General features: G+C 48.4%; 1 pseudogene across 2 annotated transcripts; it reads right to left on the bottom strand.

Moving 5' to 3' along the window:
• Nucleotides 1–1995: 1995 nt before the first annotated feature.
• Nucleotides 1996–16299, bottom strand: LOC146207234 (toll-like receptor 6 pseudogene; annotated as a pseudogene). 2 transcript variants are annotated; one of them, XR_014700306.1, is made up of 2 exons: nucleotides 16143–16299; nucleotides 1996–5932 (listed from the first exon to the last, which is right to left on the bottom strand). The product of XR_014700306.1 is annotated as a toll-like receptor 6 pseudogene, transcript variant X1 (transcript). The 2 variants fall into 2 exon arrangements; XR_014700325.1 differs by lacking the exon at nucleotides 16143–16299 and adding an exon at nucleotides 14907–15610.
• Between the last annotated feature and the right edge of the window lie 1413 nt (nucleotides 16300–17712).

The following is a 17712-nucleotide window of genomic DNA, read 5'->3' as shown; positions in this document are numbered from 1 at the left end:
ATAAATGTTAACCAAGAACACTTTAGTATTTGCGATTCGCTGCAGACATTGCCTTAATTACTGACTGAATCGGTAGACGAATCGCATAGCATAATCAGTAACCTAGATATGCAAAGCAAACAGGTGTTTCTAAAAATAAATATGCAGAAAACTAGCGTAGTGTTGTCTCGAAGGGAAACATTGTTGGAAGTGGTGAGTGGATACACCTTAGGACACGTAATGATCGGCAATGCAAACGAGCGAGGAAAATACAAATGTGGTTGAACGGATTTGGCTGGCAGTCTCGGATCGTGCATATTAGTTTGCCATGCAGGAGTCCCTCAAGAAGTAAGTATATAAATAGCTGCATTTAACTTGTTGCGCCGAAATCTTGGCCACTAACGAGAAGGGTTCTACTGATATTGAGACCCGCCGTGGTGGTGCAGTGGTTAAGGCGCTCAGCTATTGTGTCCAAGCTTAGATGCGGGATCAAATCCCGGCCGCGGCGGCAGCTTTTCGTTGGAGGCGAAAAGCACTGTGTTTTGCGATGTCAGTGCACACTAGAGAACGCCAGGTGGTCGAAATTTTCGGAGCCTTTCACTACGGCGTCTCTTATAGCCTGAGTCACCTTAGGATGTTACACCCCATAAATCCAACTCAACCCACTGAAGTTGAGGACAACGCAGAACGCTATAGAGCATTATAGGAGCCGCATACGGCATTTAATGCTGTCAGGTCGTACCATTGAAGGCAGAGTCTTAAATGTTCCCACTTCTTTTTCTCCCCACTCGAGCAGCCGGTAAATTCTTGACGCTGGTTGTGCACTATGTCCCTGCGCGCAATGTGCTGTGCGCGGGCAATGTAGCAGTACGTTTTTATTAAAACTTCGGACCTGCGGATCATAGTTTGCCAGTTACGAGCGCCTAAGAACCACTGAAAAGCTTTACGCTTCCCTCATCTTAAAAAAAAAAAAAAAAAAAAAAAAAAAGCCATCTGCACGCATACGGGCAGAAAAAAAAAAAAAAAAAAAAAGACAAGTTATTCATTGTAGACACCGGTATATATACAAGTTCTCCGGTAAGTTGTTTTCCATTCTGCACGTAGGCACGAGCATTACGAGCGGATGCCCTATGCGACAAGGAATGTATCCGATTTACCGTAACAAAAATTTGATACTGCCGGAGGACTGAATGAGCTTATGTAGAGGCAAGATTGTTTTATACGCATGTAGTCTTAACATTATGAAGTGCCAGTAAGATACATTGTGGCATCTGGTCACTACGGGCATGAGCGATTTTAGCAAGTGTCATCGAAATAAGGAGCAGACCAACCTGTCTGTACCAAGCACACGAGCTTACCAGTTGGTGACCTGCAAACTAGCTAAAAATATATTTGGAAATACTACGGTGGTCATTTTCGATGATACAAAGTGAAAAAAAAAAAAAAATCTAAATCGATGGTTTAAGCCGACCGGGTCAACCCAGTACGCCTCCATCCACTACCATTACAGCACTTGTCACCTCTTGGAAACGGCAGCGTTTGGCCGAGGCAAGCATCATCCAGTTTGCGAGCATGCAACTCTCCAGGGTACTTCAAAGCTCAGAAGTTATCACTTCAACGCCCTACTACAGACGAAACCTTCGGTAAGTATGCTGCCCTCTTGCGACCAGCAAAATCGTGACTCGATATCAAATGAGCACCACTGACACTTTTATAAAAATCTTGGTAGCAATGAAACTCGTTAAATCTGAAATTTGGAGAGTGTCTTCCCTAGCGAGTGTTAGGGGCAGAGGATAACGCTAGTAAGAAAGTTGGGCGAGTACTGTCCGGTTCATGTTGAAGGTTGCGCTAAACACTAAATGTTTTGCATCCATTACGCAATAGCATGCAATCCAAGACAATGCGGTGCAAACCGCGGCGACCGCGTCTGTGCTACTTACCCGATAGAAAGTACTGCCTTTGTCACCACGTCCACCCCGACACAATGGTTGACGAGGCTGCAGATTCGTGATCGTCTACACTGGCGACACGTCTTTTATTAATATATCACAGACTCAATTCTAGCAGGACGTCCGGTGACCCACCAAAGCATACCTCCTAGACAAGAAGGCGACTACTTTGTACTCTACACCACTACGGCATTATGACGTCAGTCCACGCGGGGACCTGCTACCGACGAAAAACAAGACAAAAAAAGGCATCTGTACAAAAGTAGATCCGCAGCGGCTCTATGTACAATCGATCTGAGGCCACTTTGGTGCGCGTTCGGTGGCTCGGCCACACACGTCGCCCTCCCGTCCCCAAAAGGCCGCACTGAACAGTGGTGGAGATATTTAGGAACGTAGAAATCGACCCTAAGGCAAAGAGAAGACTACACCCGCGCTTAAACCAGCTTGACGGCGTTGGCGCGCGCCGCCGGCTCGGATCCACGCTGGGGCCGCTGGGGGTCCGGCAGCGCGTAGCGGAGCTTTTGCCAGAACCTGCGCTCGCCCCAGCGCAGGATGAGCGCGGCGCGAAGGCACTGGCGCGCCTCGAGGTCCCACTGGTCTTGGCTGCCGCCGTCGTCCAGCAGCACAGCGATTAGCCTACGCGCACTGCTCGCCTGTGCCGCCTTCAGCTCGAAGCGGCACCACTCGCTGCGCAGGAACTGTTCCGAGATGACTACGACTGTCCGATGGCTGCACTGCACCGCCTCGACCACGGCCGCCTCGGCCACGCAGCCCGGCACGGCCAGGTCGCGGTGGCGGAGGCACAATCGCAGGGGCAGTCGCTTCTTGCCACCACCCTCCAGCTCGGCGGCCAGCACTTGGGCCACGAACGGCTCATCCTTGGGGCAGTAGGCAACGAAGGCGTCGAACAGCCGCTCTGGAGCTTCGGAGGCCCGGTCGAAGAGCCGTAAGCCGCAGCGGCTGTGCAGCCACAGCTTCACCTGGCGCCGGTAGCAGGCGGCCAGCACAGCACTCAACAGGAGCAGCACCAAAGCCGAGGGCGCCGCGATGAGCAGCGGCACCAGGCCCGGCAGCGGGTGCGGCGGAGCGGGGCTCGCTGGCACCTCGGCCCAGCCGGTGCCGTTGGCTCCGCACGACGAGGCGTCGAACTCGAGCAGGAAGGGACCTCGGCGACCGCACCGCACGGCGGCCGCGTCCCGCAGTGGACTGCCGCGCGCCCACACCTGGAAGCGGCTCAGGAAGCCGCAGCCGCACGACCACGGATTGTGGCCCAGCTGCACATGACGCAGCAGAGCGTTGGAGCGCAGCTGCCACACCGGGAACTCGAGCAGGTAGTTGTTGTCCAGCCGAAGCACTTCGAGCGACCGCAGCGGCGCAAACGTCCGATTGCTGAGGCTCGACAGCCGGTTGTGCGACAGGTGCAACTCGCGCAGGCTGGTGAGGTTCTCAAACTCGTAGCCCTGCAGGGTGGTGATCTTGTTGTGGTCAAGATGCAGTGCCTGAAGGCCTACAAGGCCATTAAAGGTGCGATTGTGGATGCTCTGGATGTTGCTGTTGTTGAGGTACAGGGCTCGTAAATTCTTGCGGCCAATGAAGCTGTGACTCGACAAGTGCGACATGTCATTGCCATCCAAGTACAGCTCAGTGACATCCATCGGGATACGACTGGGAATGGTGCTGTGGGCAGTGAAGCTGCAATCTACAATGTTGCTGTTCCATGTCTGATCCGAGTAACACGTGCAGTTCTCGGGGCATACCATCTCACAGTCACAGGCATCAAACTCGCAACAATGGCACAATGCAAAGCAGTGGCTTTTGTACTTGCAGAGAAAGTCGGACGAATTTGCTTCAGTGAGTAACAAGCGAGGCCGACGACGGCCAAATGGCATCTGGCAGACAACTTTGGCTAGGTCCATCACTTGCGGATACTGCCCATCCAGACTGTTGATTCTCTGCAACCACTCCATGCTGCAATCACAAAAGTAAATGTTTTCGGCTATCCAGAACTCCGGCAAGGCTGATTTTGTAGGCTTCAGGCGGAATGCATTGATGTCCAGGTTCTGCAGCCGATTCTGGGTAAGGTTTACCTTGGTCAGGTTGTACTTTATCATGAAGGTAAAGGGGTGAATAATGCTTATACGATTGTTGCTAAGGTTTATCACTTCAATCTGGTTTGGAAAGGAGCCTGCATTGATTTCACGTATGTGATTACTAGATGCATCAATTATCTTGAGATGCATCTTGTCCTCCAGTTCATAGTAGTTGCCCAGGCCCTCAATAGAATTTTGGTGAATATCCAAGTGCTTCAGCTGGCGAGGCACAAGAGCGTAGTCAAACCACGCAATACTGTTGCACGAGACATTCAGCAGTCTCAAGTGTGCCAAGTTCATAAACAGCCCATTAATGTCTTCAAGCAGATTGTCATTAAGTAAAATCACATTCAGGGCAGAGGCATCATCAAAGATTCCATGCTCTAGGTTTGCTATCTGGTTGCCAGACAAGTCAAGTCTTCGGAGGGAATGCAGTGACTGAAATGTGCCCTTGGTCATGTTACCGATACGGTTACCAGCCAAGCGTAAAATATGGAGGTTCGGCATTCCGGACAAGGTGGCATTGGATACACTGGTGATGAGGTTGTCCGATAGGTCCAGACTTATGAGGAAGTGCAAATACTGCAGGGCATCGGGAATTGTTGACAACCTGTTTGCAGACAGCTGCAAGTCTTGAAGGCTGCTGCAGTTGCGAAAGCCTTCTAGATGAATGTTTTCCAGCCGGTTATGATCTAGAGCCAAGTTAATAAGCACATAGAGGCCATTGAGGGTAAACACACTAAGATGGCTCAGGCGGTTCTCACTCAGCATCAGTGTGTGCAGGTTGTAGAGTGCCGAGAAAGCATTGTCGTCAACACTCTCAATCAAGTTATGCTCCAGATGCAAAATTTGCAGGCTGTACTGGGACTGGAATGTGCTGCCATTGACTTGCCTCAGCTGGTTGTAGCTCAGGTCCAGAATGACAAGGCGGATGAGGTCTGCAAAAGTGTCATGGGTGATGCCATCACTGGCGAGATGATTCCGGCTTAAGTTGAGGATGACAAGCTGCTGCAGGCCCGAGAACATGTGAGGTGACAGAAGGCTGAGTGTGTTGTTCTGCAAGTACAACTCCCGTAAGTCAGTGCCGGCAAGGAGGCCAGGAGGCAGCCCACCACTGAGCTGATTGTGCGATAAGTCAAGGAGCTGCAGCTGAGACAAGCCTGCCAGAGCAGCCGGCGCCAGCCGGTCCAGCCGGTTGTGGCGCAGCCGCAGCCAGCGCAAGCTCCCCAGGGAAGCGAGGATCCCATCATCCAACTGGCCGAGTCTGTTGTGTGACATGTCCAGCTCGGCCAGGGCACCGAGGCAGCCAAGACCAGCCACTGTCTCAAGAGCATTGTGCGTCAGGTTGAGCGAGCGTAGCTGCCGCAGACCACACAGGCCTGTCGGTGGCAGTGCCACTATGTTGTTGTGACCAAGGTCCAGCTGCTGAAGCAGGCCAAGCCCCTCCAAGGCCCGTGGCGCCAGCGCCAAGGAAAGTGCCCCCCAGTCCCCATTGTAAGTCCGCACAGTCAAGTTGCGCAGCTCTGTGAGTCCCACAAATGCCCTCTCAGGCACCTCGGATAGCTTGCACTGCTCAAGGTGCAAGGCCCGCAAGAAGCGCAGGCTGATGAACGTTGTGTTGCCCAGGTGGCTCTCTGTGAAGAGGGCACTGCACAGCACTGTGAGGCTGGTCGTGTGGTCGGGCTGGATGAGGCTGAAGTTTGTGCCATCGGGGCCAGTGCGCAGGGCCTGCAGGCGGCACCGCAGGGCCACCTCCGAAGACGGCTGCTGCCCCGTGCGCCAGTCGCAGTCGTCAGCTGACACGTAGTGCGCCGCCCAGGCCTGGCCCACCAGCACGCCCAGAAGCAGCACACTCCAGACCATCGTCACAGCCGACCCATGGGGCCCTCACTGCTACCGGTCATCCAGCGGATGCTGTAATGTCAAGAAATCAGCTAGGGCCACGAAATGGCTCAAGGCAGTGGCCCTATCATCAAATAAGCACACAGTAATTTCCCCTACAGCTGTAAATACACCACTGTGTGTGTGTGCAGTGCATAGCCACAATTCACCAGTAACATTTGATGCAAGGTGGACTTGGGACATTCCTCAAATAGCTACCACTGCAATAGTGAGTTGAATATAATATCAAGTTCCTTCCCAACGTGTTGCAATAGAAAGTGGATACATTGACATGGTATGAGGCTAGCTGCCAGTTATTTACATTAGGTCTTATATACAGGAAGAAAGCTCTCGTCTCCATGTTGCAAGATAAGAAGAAATGACAGAATAGAACACTTTGTTCACTAAATGCATAAAATTCACTGTACACTAACTGTTTCAAGATATGCCAACAAGCCAAGAATTCATTACATGGGCCAGCTGCATGGCAATAACATAAAAGATATCCTTTCGCTGCAGTAGTGCAGCTTATAAAAGAAAAAACGACAGAATACAACTGATGACTGAGCATCACAATGAATTTGGTTCTTCTCTTCTCACTTTGTTCAAGATGAAGTAATGCCAAATATTTCCATATACTTATATAGTCTCTCAAATACAGCTGCACTTCGTAAGTTTGCCCACATTCAACAAAGTATGCAATTTTCACTTTGTATATTCCCAAGCATATACTTTTTTCTCTCTGCAAAAAGAAAGCGGCAGCAACTTTGAATAGTCTAGGCAAACAAGTTCAATGTACTTTTTTTTCGTTCTGTCATGCACAGTGGTAACTGTTGAAAGGAAGGCCTCTCAGCTGTGACTAAACCATTGCAGGAAACCTGGGTGAGTTTGGAAACTATGAAAATCTTGGGAGCAAGAAGCAGCTATTGTGAAAGCAGCACAGCACAAGGACATATAGTCTTTTAGAAGCCCTCTTTTGCGCTGCACCTTTAAAGGCCTACTGCTGTCAGTGCCTGGTGTCCTCATGATCAAGTTGACCACTCTAACTGGGAACCCCAGCACACACATTGACATTTCAAATATGCTTTCCAATTAAAGTCCAATGAAAGAGATGGCACTGCCAAAGCCACACCAATATCCATCAGCCCACTGTATGCACAAGCACTGATAATATAAAGTAGGACACACAACAATCAACACTATTCCGATTCAATGACACGTGAATCATCCAACATTCTGTAAGTCTTACAAGTGAAGACTTTTTTGTGATCCCATTGATGCTTTCATTGATGGTCCACGTTGACCACATTGATGACTACATGAGCATATCGACTGTGAACCTTTAAAACCAGCCCAGATCCTTCCACAACTGGCATAACCTACACTGACGCTATTGTAGCAGCTTGCATTGCTGTTTCCCCAAGCTTGAGTGACTCATTCGGCACTGGCAGAAAGCCAATTGCACTTGTCACGAACATTAGTGGATGAATCACTGCTCAGATTTATTACAACCTGTCACTGCCATTCATGAATTACCATGGATGGATAAAGAAGCTAAGCTAAGCTGATCTACGTGCAGGAAGGCAGCATCCGAGTGAAATGCACAAATGTAGTTGCAGGCAATAGAGCCAACGTGTACGAGTTCCCATGATATAATACCATGTTGAATCCTACCAAATGCTTTAGTGAGGTAGGGGATAGTATTATCAAGCACATTGTGCATAATTTAGAGTAGGGCATCCTGCACAGATAGATTCAGGTGATTATCTTCCATATACAGTGTAAGTCAGGCAAGAATTACATTCTTGAAGGACTTGCCGGTACGAGATGAAAGAGAAATGGCAAATGTAACGGGCTTGTGGGATTTCAGAATAAAGATGATTTTTCCATGCTTCCAAGAGGCATGGAGGATGCCTCACTCAGCACCCATTAGAATGGTTGACTAGGTGAGATATGGATACATCAAGATTTCAGATGGCAGCATTGGTAATCTGATCTTCCTTGGATGGGGTGTTGCACAATTTCAATAAGGTTGAGTAGTCCAAGTGTCTAGGTTGAATGGAGCCTGTGTTGTCTGTGCTTGCCTGAATCTACATAGATGCTCCAAATGAGAGTGCCTAACGGTAAATTTGCACTGAGGCCAGTGGTAGCTTATGTATTCCAAATTAGGTATTGGCACTGCCTATGTGATGTGCATTCTTTCTGAGCCAGTATCAGCAGTGACACGTAAATACAATGAAACACTGGTGCTCCACCTGACCATCTTTATTGATTGCATGCTTACGCGTGTTCATAACAGTACTGTTACCAACACGTGTAAGCACACAATCATTAAAGATGTTCAGGTGGAGCACCAGCGTTTCATTGTATTTAACTGTGCCTTTATGGTTGGTGCGCTGCGAGTCCCATCCGTGAGAGGGGTTACAGTTTTCAGAAATGAGTGAGGGATTTGATCCGGACAACTTGTTACAGATTTAAAGAGAGAAGGAAGTAGGTGAACTGACTGTTGTACCAGAAGATAGAAGCTAAGAATGAACAAGGGGGATTGTGCAGATGTGAGGATACTATTTTGATGAGGATTTGAGCGATACGGGAGGCAACTTCCTGCTTAATACAAAGAGCTACTGACGTATGTCTACTGAGGACGATCAGTCTAGTCTAAGAGAAAACAGTGGATACAGGCAGTTGCCTGTAAACACTGGTGTCCTGAATAGTGATAATGTCTGGATGACGAAATAGTGATAATTTGCTAAAGAGGACCATGCTTTCACCAAAAGCCCCTGCAATTCCACTGGATAATCCGTAACAATGATCCATCAGAGAGGCCATGTTGTAAAACAGCAGGGCAAAGAAGGGGTGTGGAAGGGGGGGGGGGGGGGGTCATAAACCTAGCTATGACATTATCCATTAGACTGATAATGGTAGTTTCGATCATGAACTTCCATACATACTGTGAAGCAACCTACGCAGTGATGGGATGGGCTCTTTGAGCCCCGTTTTCAAGTTTTGGATGATGTCCTGAAATTTGGCTTCCAGATCTATGGGTTGGAATGAACTCTCAGCAGGCATCCTTCTTTTCTAAGGAGGCTGGACGAGCAGGATGGATAAAGAGGATTGGGAGGAGGTGGTGGAGGTACAGAGGATATCCCTTAGTTGCATTACCTTTTCTTACATATTCACTTCAGAGTCCTTGGAGGCCCACGTAGAGGTCATGTTATGCAGGTGATGTCATTCTTGTTATTGAACTTCGTCTTCTGAGACGGTGGGCTGCGTCGTCTGCCAGTGGAATTCGTCACCTTGCACAAACCTGTAGCCATGAGGTGCTGACCCCCACAGAGAACACAGTTTTGGATGCAGGTGGGAACACCTTGAGAGTCATGCTTCTCCCCGCACCGTCCTCAAGGTGGGGGCACATGGCGCATCCATAGGCAAATGTCATGTATGTAGCCCGGTCCACGAGTTTGTGCACGTGTCTGGACATCCCTTGTACGGCGTGCACCTGTAAGCTACATATATGCAGCGTATGGTATGGGGGACTGGACTATGTGCAAAGGTAATTAGCGTGGAGAGGGTCCTACCCATCTTGAAGGCTACGGTGATATCAGCATACAAGTTGCAGGTCTGGGGGTCCTGTAGCATCTGCCCCAGGGGTTCAGCGAGATGACTCTACTCACCGCAGTGGGCAGCAGTGCAATGTAGACGGAGACAGGGTAACTAGTCCCTTGGAGGACGAGCTGAAGGGCGACTGTCCCATGCGGAGTAGTGGCTATGAAGGCATTATTCATAGGGTGGATCCTGAGCTACAATCCCTAGGCCGTAGCCAGTGGCAGCGATTTACAGGGCTTGCATGAGTGGTTCCGCCATGGCTCCGTTCAAAGCGAGGCCTCCTCTTGGTTAGAAGTGCGACTGCATGCGTCACGTGGAGCTGTTGTTGAGCGCGGTAATTCCGCTTAAAAGTCGCAGGGGCGACGTCTATGCGGCATCTCTACATGAAGACACTCACGAAGGTGACGGCACGAACGTAACGCTCCTGGAGATTTCAGTTTCTCCAAGAGATTCGCACACAGCTTGAGCTGATGCCACTCACCAGCACACAAAGTGTGGACGTTGCGTCATTCACCCCAAGAGACTGCTTCTCTGTCAGGGGAGATGTTGTAGTAGGCAGTAGCCACTTGCAGTGGCTAGTCTTGGATAGCCTGGGGGCACTGCTGTGCGCTCGCGGAAGCTAGCAGGAGCTTCGGCGCGGCTCGTGCGGCGCAGTTAGGCTTACGCCGGGCTCGAATAAAGACTGTTTGTTAGCAGCTCTCGGGCTTCGTCGGCTACCGCTCAACAGGAGCACCAATAGCAGACGCGGCAGGCTAAACTGGAACAGTGGCTACTTCGGCACGTACAGTCAGTGTTTTAGGGCTTGGTTCTCCTCCCTAGTACACGTGAAGTACTGTGGTCCAGTCCCCTCAGTGGGTTTGAACATTGTTGGTTTCAGGCCTTCGCCATGTGGCTTCCACCTCCATGGCTGTTGTGGGAGGGTGCGCTGTTGCCGATAGGCCTCATGGCAGAAGGTGGGTACGGTGGGCAGTCAGTCAGCGGCTGCAGCCGACACCTCGAGAGGCCCAGCTGGAGGCAACATGTTCAAGTATTTGATCGCAGAGGTTGGAAGCATGCCCATCTTGGGTGCCTGCTATGTAGGTTCCCCAAGATGGAGCTGGTGCAAAGCATGGCTGCTCTTGATACTTGCTCAGAGGTATCCCCTGACAGTAAAAATTCCGCTGAGCTGATTTGCTTCACTTTGGAGTCAATAGATTCTGAAAATAACATTTCGGCGTGCCGAAGTGGATGAGAGTCAATATCAATTATTCTCCATCTTTGTCTGCATTTCCCTAGAGATGAAAGAAGACAAAATTAGGCCTCAGGCTGAATCTAACATAGAGTTGGGTGGCTTCAGAGGAAAGGAACGCTGTCTGACAATTTTATGGTCTCGGGGAGCATCACTTTCCATAATGCCTATGTGCTGCTGCTTCATCTGCTTCAACTAGTCTGAAGGCGACAAAACAGCAAGCACCCAAATAGAAACTAAGATGTTGTATGGACACTATCATGTAGCTCTGTGCATGGTGCCTTACTTCATAGGTACCACACCAAAGCAACCTTGCAGCTGCCAGGTAGCTCCTTCATAGAAGTTATTACTTCCATTTTTCTTGACAACAGCAGAGGTAGGCACAGCCACAAGCACCTTGGAGTGCACATTATAACAGATAAAAATTCAATCTGAAGCAGCTTCCTTCCTCATGGTTTCCAGCAGGAGCCTGACAGTTAGGACAAGAAAATGGAAATATAAGGGCTTTCAAACTAATTTGCTCCACAGTTCGTACAATAGAAACGGTATGAAGATTTGAATAATGCAGGGTTAGGAAGTTGCCTTGGCCAGATCCGTATATTTGTTTAAATGTGCCTAATATATTAAAAAAAAAAAAATTTTTTTATCTGTCGACTTTTCTGAGCAAAAGTTGCAGAGGATGATGAACACCCATTTCAGTTGTTCTCTTCGATGTCAATGTGGTTTCTTTTTTCAAACAACAAAAATAGGCTGCGAGGTTTGGTTTGGTTTTGTGGGGTTTAACGTCCCAAAGCGACTCAGGCTATGAGAGACGCCGTAGTGGAGGACTCCGGAAATTTCGACCACCTGGGGTTCTTTAACGTGCACTGACATCGCACAGCACACGGGCGCCTTGCTTTTCGCCTCCACCGAAAAGCGGCCGCCGAGGCCGGGATTCGATCCCGCGTCCTTGGGAACAGTAGTCGAGCGCCGTAACCACTGCGCCACCCCCGGCGGGGTAAATAGGCTGCGAGGCTTAACAACTGACACACTACTGCGCTCCATACGAACATGCCTGCATAGTCTGAGCAGTGTCTAAATTGGGACCCGAGGGTTCTGGAAGGCTGGAATTTTTCTTTCCCCCTCCCATCTTAATTATCAAAGCCCTAGTTGGCAGCGCCTACCAATTAGGTGACAATGGCCCGGACAGCCAGGTAGACCTCGTGAAGTAGTGCGTCTGCCCTAAAATTGTCAAAAACTCCAGAAGCTTTCCCCTTATTCACCTCATTATGGCCGCCACTCCATGAGTTTTTTGGGTCTAAAGCTGTTCAATGGGAACGAGGGTCATGTCATTTTTAATTTTAGTGTCATCAACAAAACTATCAGCACTCTTGCAAAAACTCGAGTACTTCAGCAGTTCTGCGTTTTCACACACATTTTTGGTATACAGCTAAGCTGCCTTCATTTTATACTTTCCCAAGTACAGACCATTCTGTTGACTAAAAATGAGTAGAAACTTTATCCTTCACAGATGTTGGCACACTGTGAACTATGTTTCACATAAACCTGCTTAACACTGAAGCCTTCTCCCTATTATTCTGAAAAGAAATAGCCTCGTGCTCATGAGCAAGCACTTCCAGTGACTGTTTTCCGTTGCCCATAAAACTTTGCGTGGTTCGGCTGCTTTTCAATGAAATTGATTTGGCTATGACATTGACATGCTTGAAGCTCTTCAGATGACCTTTCTGGGTGAATTTACATTTAATTCTGGGCACAATAAATGATTTCCCAAACGCAGGTAAATGCACACAACCAGGCACCTTAGAACTTGCACACTTCACAAAACATGGCATCGTAACACATTTTGAGTAGTGTGAAGGAAAGGCAAAATGGCAATACAAAAGCCAGTTTTCATTCAATTTAGAATCAATTTTTGTGTGTATGTTGTCACATGATACTACAACTACCCCCACAGCAAAAGTGGGGAGGACGCACTAAAAGCTGAAACTTGAACAGTTCACCTTACAGAAAATATATTTTTCTGAAACACCTTTGATGACTCATTCACCACTCTTCCACGCTGCACAGCTTTGCTTACACAAAAAGCTAGGTCACACTGATGCAAACTTTCATGCCATTGCATTAAACGCACCACTCTTTAGTGACTAAGCGAGTAACAAAATGCATGTACGCGAGCGAGCAAGGATCCGCAAAAAGAGCCGTAGATGTGTGAGTTGTTAATGCTGCCATGGCATATCCTTAAAGCAAGAGCTCAACTGTCCCCCAGGTTTTTTCGAAAGGAAATTAAGAACTCCAAACTTAGGGAGTTTCAAGGGCCCTTAATGGGCTGCCATGCCTACTTGGCACCACTTGAAGTAGACATGCTGTACCAGAGAGCTACAACTTGTAATCTCACAACTCGGGCCCTGCAGAACATAGTCTTCTTAGCATGGCCTCAGGTTCCGCACAGCCATCACCCCAAAACTAGGCCAAATGACTTATGCTGTGTAGCAGGCAGCTTGCCTAGTATACCCGCAAGTTTCAAGCCGAAGCATGCTCGCACGCTATCGAGTGTCATAAAAACAATCAGCCATGACCAGCACTTTGCCTACTTCTGAGAAGCTTGCCCAGAACGAGTGAAGTGCAACACAATGCAAATATTATAATTCTTCCAACTGATAAAGGAAATGCAACCACGGCTCTAGACCGTCCGTACTGAGTATGCTTCAAAAAATGCAACAGGGTAGCCATGCAGGCTAGTTTGTGTGATTCGACCATGATGGACCAATGACAAAAGATAGGAATGGAGAAATAGTAGACAGTCTCTGTCTTTGATGAATAAGGAATTTAAATTACTAAATAACAGTGCTGTATGTAAGGACAATAAAAACAATCATGATTTTTTTGTCTATGGGTTGACACTTGAAGGGTGCACATGGTCCAGGTATCGCTTTCCATGTAGGTGTGCGCACCTCGAACGCATATGTTGATTGGTTACCAGGGTACTTCACCTCTCAATAAAAGATCAGTTGTTAGTTCAGTGTTGTCTTGTGCATTTTTTCTCATTGTGTTCCCATCTTTTGCTCCTGATCCCATCATGGCTGAAACACTTCAAAGATACCCGACTTGCTTTATGATACGGTAGCCTACACCACGAAAAACCGTGAACTGACGAGAAAAATAGAAGCAGAGCTCCAGAAACTGCTAATAGATTTGTTCAAATTTGTCCCTGCTGCAAACGAGCGCTGTAAACCTTTAAGACAAGCTGTCCTCAGTTTTCCCAAAGTGAATGCAGCATGAAGGCCGGTCTCCACAGCGCCATGAATGAGCAATGCACTGTTAAACGTCAAGATATAAAATTAGGCACCACTGGTACATTGTATGACAATATTCAAGACTAAATGATAATACTAGGGCAGTTGCCAGAACAACTATTTTTAGTAGCAGTGAAGATTCTTTCTTCCCATACACCACATGTTTTACACTCCTTTCCATGTAACAGTATGGTGCAGCTTTGTCAACATACTGAACAACAAAGAACTCAACTACAAATATAAACAAATCAGCTCACGACTGAAAGCCATTTCTTCACAATAATGGCAGGCTTTGTGTCAATACACACTTTGATGTTCACATTTTTCTCACTGAGGTGACCATGCTGTCACTGCATATTTCATAAGTCACAGTATATTTTCCTCTATACCCGCGAAAAACTCTGTGCACGCAAGCCATGCACCTCATGAAAAGCTTGCCATATCAAGCCATTTGGAACAATACCCAATTGTGGATGTCTAGAACTGTTGCCAGTAGCAAGACAAGCTTGTCTTTGTCATAAATTATCCCAACAGCTCTTTCTTCAACCCTTTTAAGTAATCAATGAAAGCATACCAGAACGCAAAGAAAACACTGCGCAGTACTTCCATAACCATTTGTCGCCGTGACCTGCCCCCCCCCCCCCCCCCCCCACTTCTTTTTTTTTTTATACATGCTACATCCCAAGTCACGTTGTCCATGTGTTTGTGGAAATTCCACAGTGTGGCAAGTTTCCATGAGTGCAAGACAAATAGGCCACAAACTTAAAAAAAAAAAAAGAAAAAGGTGCGCAGCTTTGCTTCGTCTCGGAATAATAATAATAATAATAACAATAATAATACGGTTCACTTATGTGGATGCTAAATGTATACTATTACTCACCTCGTCTGATGCAACCACAGAAAGGCGCTACTTCCCGTCACTTTCTCATCTAACGAAACAGGATCCCTTACGGAACCACTTTCTCCTCTAAAGAAACAGGACCCCTTCCGGACCGCGTTGCACCAACTAGAAAGCTAACGTAACTAAACTGGTGGTTTAGGTTAGCTCTGCCAACTAGTCGGAGCATTAACCAGCCGACCTACGGGCTTCAAAGCTGCTCTTCAGCGCAATTCTCCCAAATGAATCCCAGACGCAAAAATGCCGCTCCTCCGGAAATAGGCGGAGCTTTGAGCATGCCTGCACGGGCGTAGGCAATGCGAGCAGCGCCGCTAGACGCGTTAAACCACCCAGCGCGCGGCGTGAGTTGGTGAAACGGAACCTCGTGTCTGACCCTTCAGATTAAGCTAATTGAGCGCTCCGTGCAAAAAGTCCGCGCCATGAAACCAACTCGCCCCGAAGGCTCGAGAGCGCTACCCTAAACAAGTCAGCCGTCTTTGTCAGCCGCTCCCACACCCAACACACTCCTCTTGTCTCTATCTTTGTTCGCCTCGACTCCTAGTAACCAGCTACACATCGCTCAACCAAAGCATTATAAATATGTGCCGGTTGCTAAACCTCCTGATAAACCATCTGATTTCGCATAATTTTGTGCACTGAAACTTGCAAGTAGCGTTTCAAACATGCTCCGCTACGACCGCTACCCACTTAGGGCCAGCGCTACATTGTGGTGCACTGCACACATGCGCGTAAAAGCTGATCTTATCTCGCGCGCCGTTAGCGCACTGCAGCCAGGTTATGGCTCTCGACGTCCGAAAATTCATCCGCATAACAGAGGCAGCTTAGTCGGAAGCAACGTCAGGCGATGCTCGTACAGCCAAGCTTCGGTTCAAGCGTTGCGAAAACCGTCCCCTGAGAGACAGGCCAACGCGACCAACGCCTCGCAATGGCAAGATTCCGTGCTTTCCGCACAGCTTCCCCGATGCACGGGTTACCGCATTAAATTTAGCTAGCAACGCACGCGAGTAACCGCCGCTAAAGCAGTTCGAATCGCACGCAGAACTGGCATCGTATGCGCGCATGCTACAGCTTGCGTTGCCCCTTGGTCCGCACGCCTCGACCGACAAGAAAGGCCGCCATTGTGACGGGGTCGCGGAAGGAGCGACTGTTTCTCGATCGCAGCGCAGCTGCCCCTGTTCAAAATCGAGCATACCAAGCCACTGCAGAGCTGGTACTCACCATTGAGTTCGACATGTATCCGCAATCGTAGCACGCTTTACCACACAACGGTTGACGGCAGCGATTCACTCGACAATAAACACACCGACGCCGCCGGCGGGGAATGACCCGCGCGCAAGCAGTCTCACGGCGCATGCGCAGACACGCATTCCGCACAGCCGCGGTCCGCTATGCCGCCGCGGCGCCGCGCGCTATGGCATGCGGCGAAAAAAAAAAAAAAAAGTATACGCACGTTCGTCAGAAAATCCGAAGTGTTTCGCGCGATCCCCGAAGGTATTCCGCTGTATTAGTGCAACTGTATTAGTGCCTCCAAGGTACCCAGTTTGTCGACAGCCCTGCGAACTGGGCTACATCCGCTCGCTCACCTTGGTGACCTCATGATGAGATTTGGGAGAGGCCAGAGAGGGCCAGGGGGTCGGCGGGTTGGAATGCATAAGCCACGTTCGTTCACGGTGACCATCGCGGACTAGAAACCGGGTCCGTGTGGTGCTTAGATGTTCACGTACATTTCAGCATATCCGTTTGTTTAACAGCCGTGCACATTTTATGCTCATGGTGCATTATTTTTCAGTTGTCTACAAAATTAATCCTCGATTGTATTACGCGGAACTGTTGTACCTGACACTTATAGCAGGCATTTTCGTACATATTTATATGTTTATATAATGCATAGTTAGTACAATGCATTTTAGGTGTGCTCTGTAGACTGCCCAGTTAGAATAAAAAGTTAAAGAGCTGCGGAGCCGCAATATATTCGATTTCAACTTGTATCATTCATTTTGACCTCCTCCAATTTTATTATTTTTTTTTTTTTGTTAATCGGGCCAGTAAGTCGTGGAAAGCGTAGCGATTAACGAATGAATAGGAAAGAGGATTACACTAGACAAAATTTGATTCCATAAAAAAATGAGCAATGGATAAAACCCAAACATTCTGAATTAAAGCTAGGGATCGAGGTCAGACTGAATGGTCAATTAGTGCGCCATATATTTGGTGGAGGCGGCGAGACACAAGGCGCCCGCGTAATGTGCGATGTCAGTACACTTTAAAGAACCCCGCGGGGGTAGAAATTATCCGCACCCCTCGACCCACTACAGAATGGATGGGTCGTTTTGGGACGTTACAACTGCATAAATCGCGTACACCAAACCTAAACACGGGCGCGACTTGGTGATAAACTTCTGTAATGAGAGCATGCATGATGCTACACTAGCTTGCTTTTGATGCGTGAAAAATGCTATTAAGAACCAGCTGTGAGCTCATCAGGGTCCCGCGGACTGGAAAGCATTATCAGAAGATCGTACTCTAGCTGCGACAGCTACAGATTCCAGATCCTTCGGCCAAATCAATTAGCGAAATCAGCGGGCAAAAAGAAAAAATAAATATGATCTCTCTTTCTCTCGAACAACTATAGGCCGGCATTTCATCGCATCCGCTCGGCCAGAGATAGTCAGACCACAACCCTGGACCTCATCAAACCACTGCGCAATTTTCTTTAGCAGCTTGGTAATTGCTGGAGGGAGATATTTCTCTGTCATGCTACTCTGCGTAGGAAGGGGAATTGGGAAGG

This window comes from Amblyomma maculatum, chromosome 1 (assembly GCF_055883805.1).
Source record: "Amblyomma maculatum isolate TAMU_Amacu chromosome 1, ASM5588380v1, whole genome shotgun sequence".
NCBI classification, from domain to species: domain Eukaryota; kingdom Metazoa; phylum Arthropoda; class Arachnida; order Ixodida; family Ixodidae; genus Amblyomma; species Amblyomma maculatum.
The sequence above is the reverse complement of the archived record's forward strand: the minus strand, read 5'-3'. Positions and strand labels throughout refer to the sequence as shown.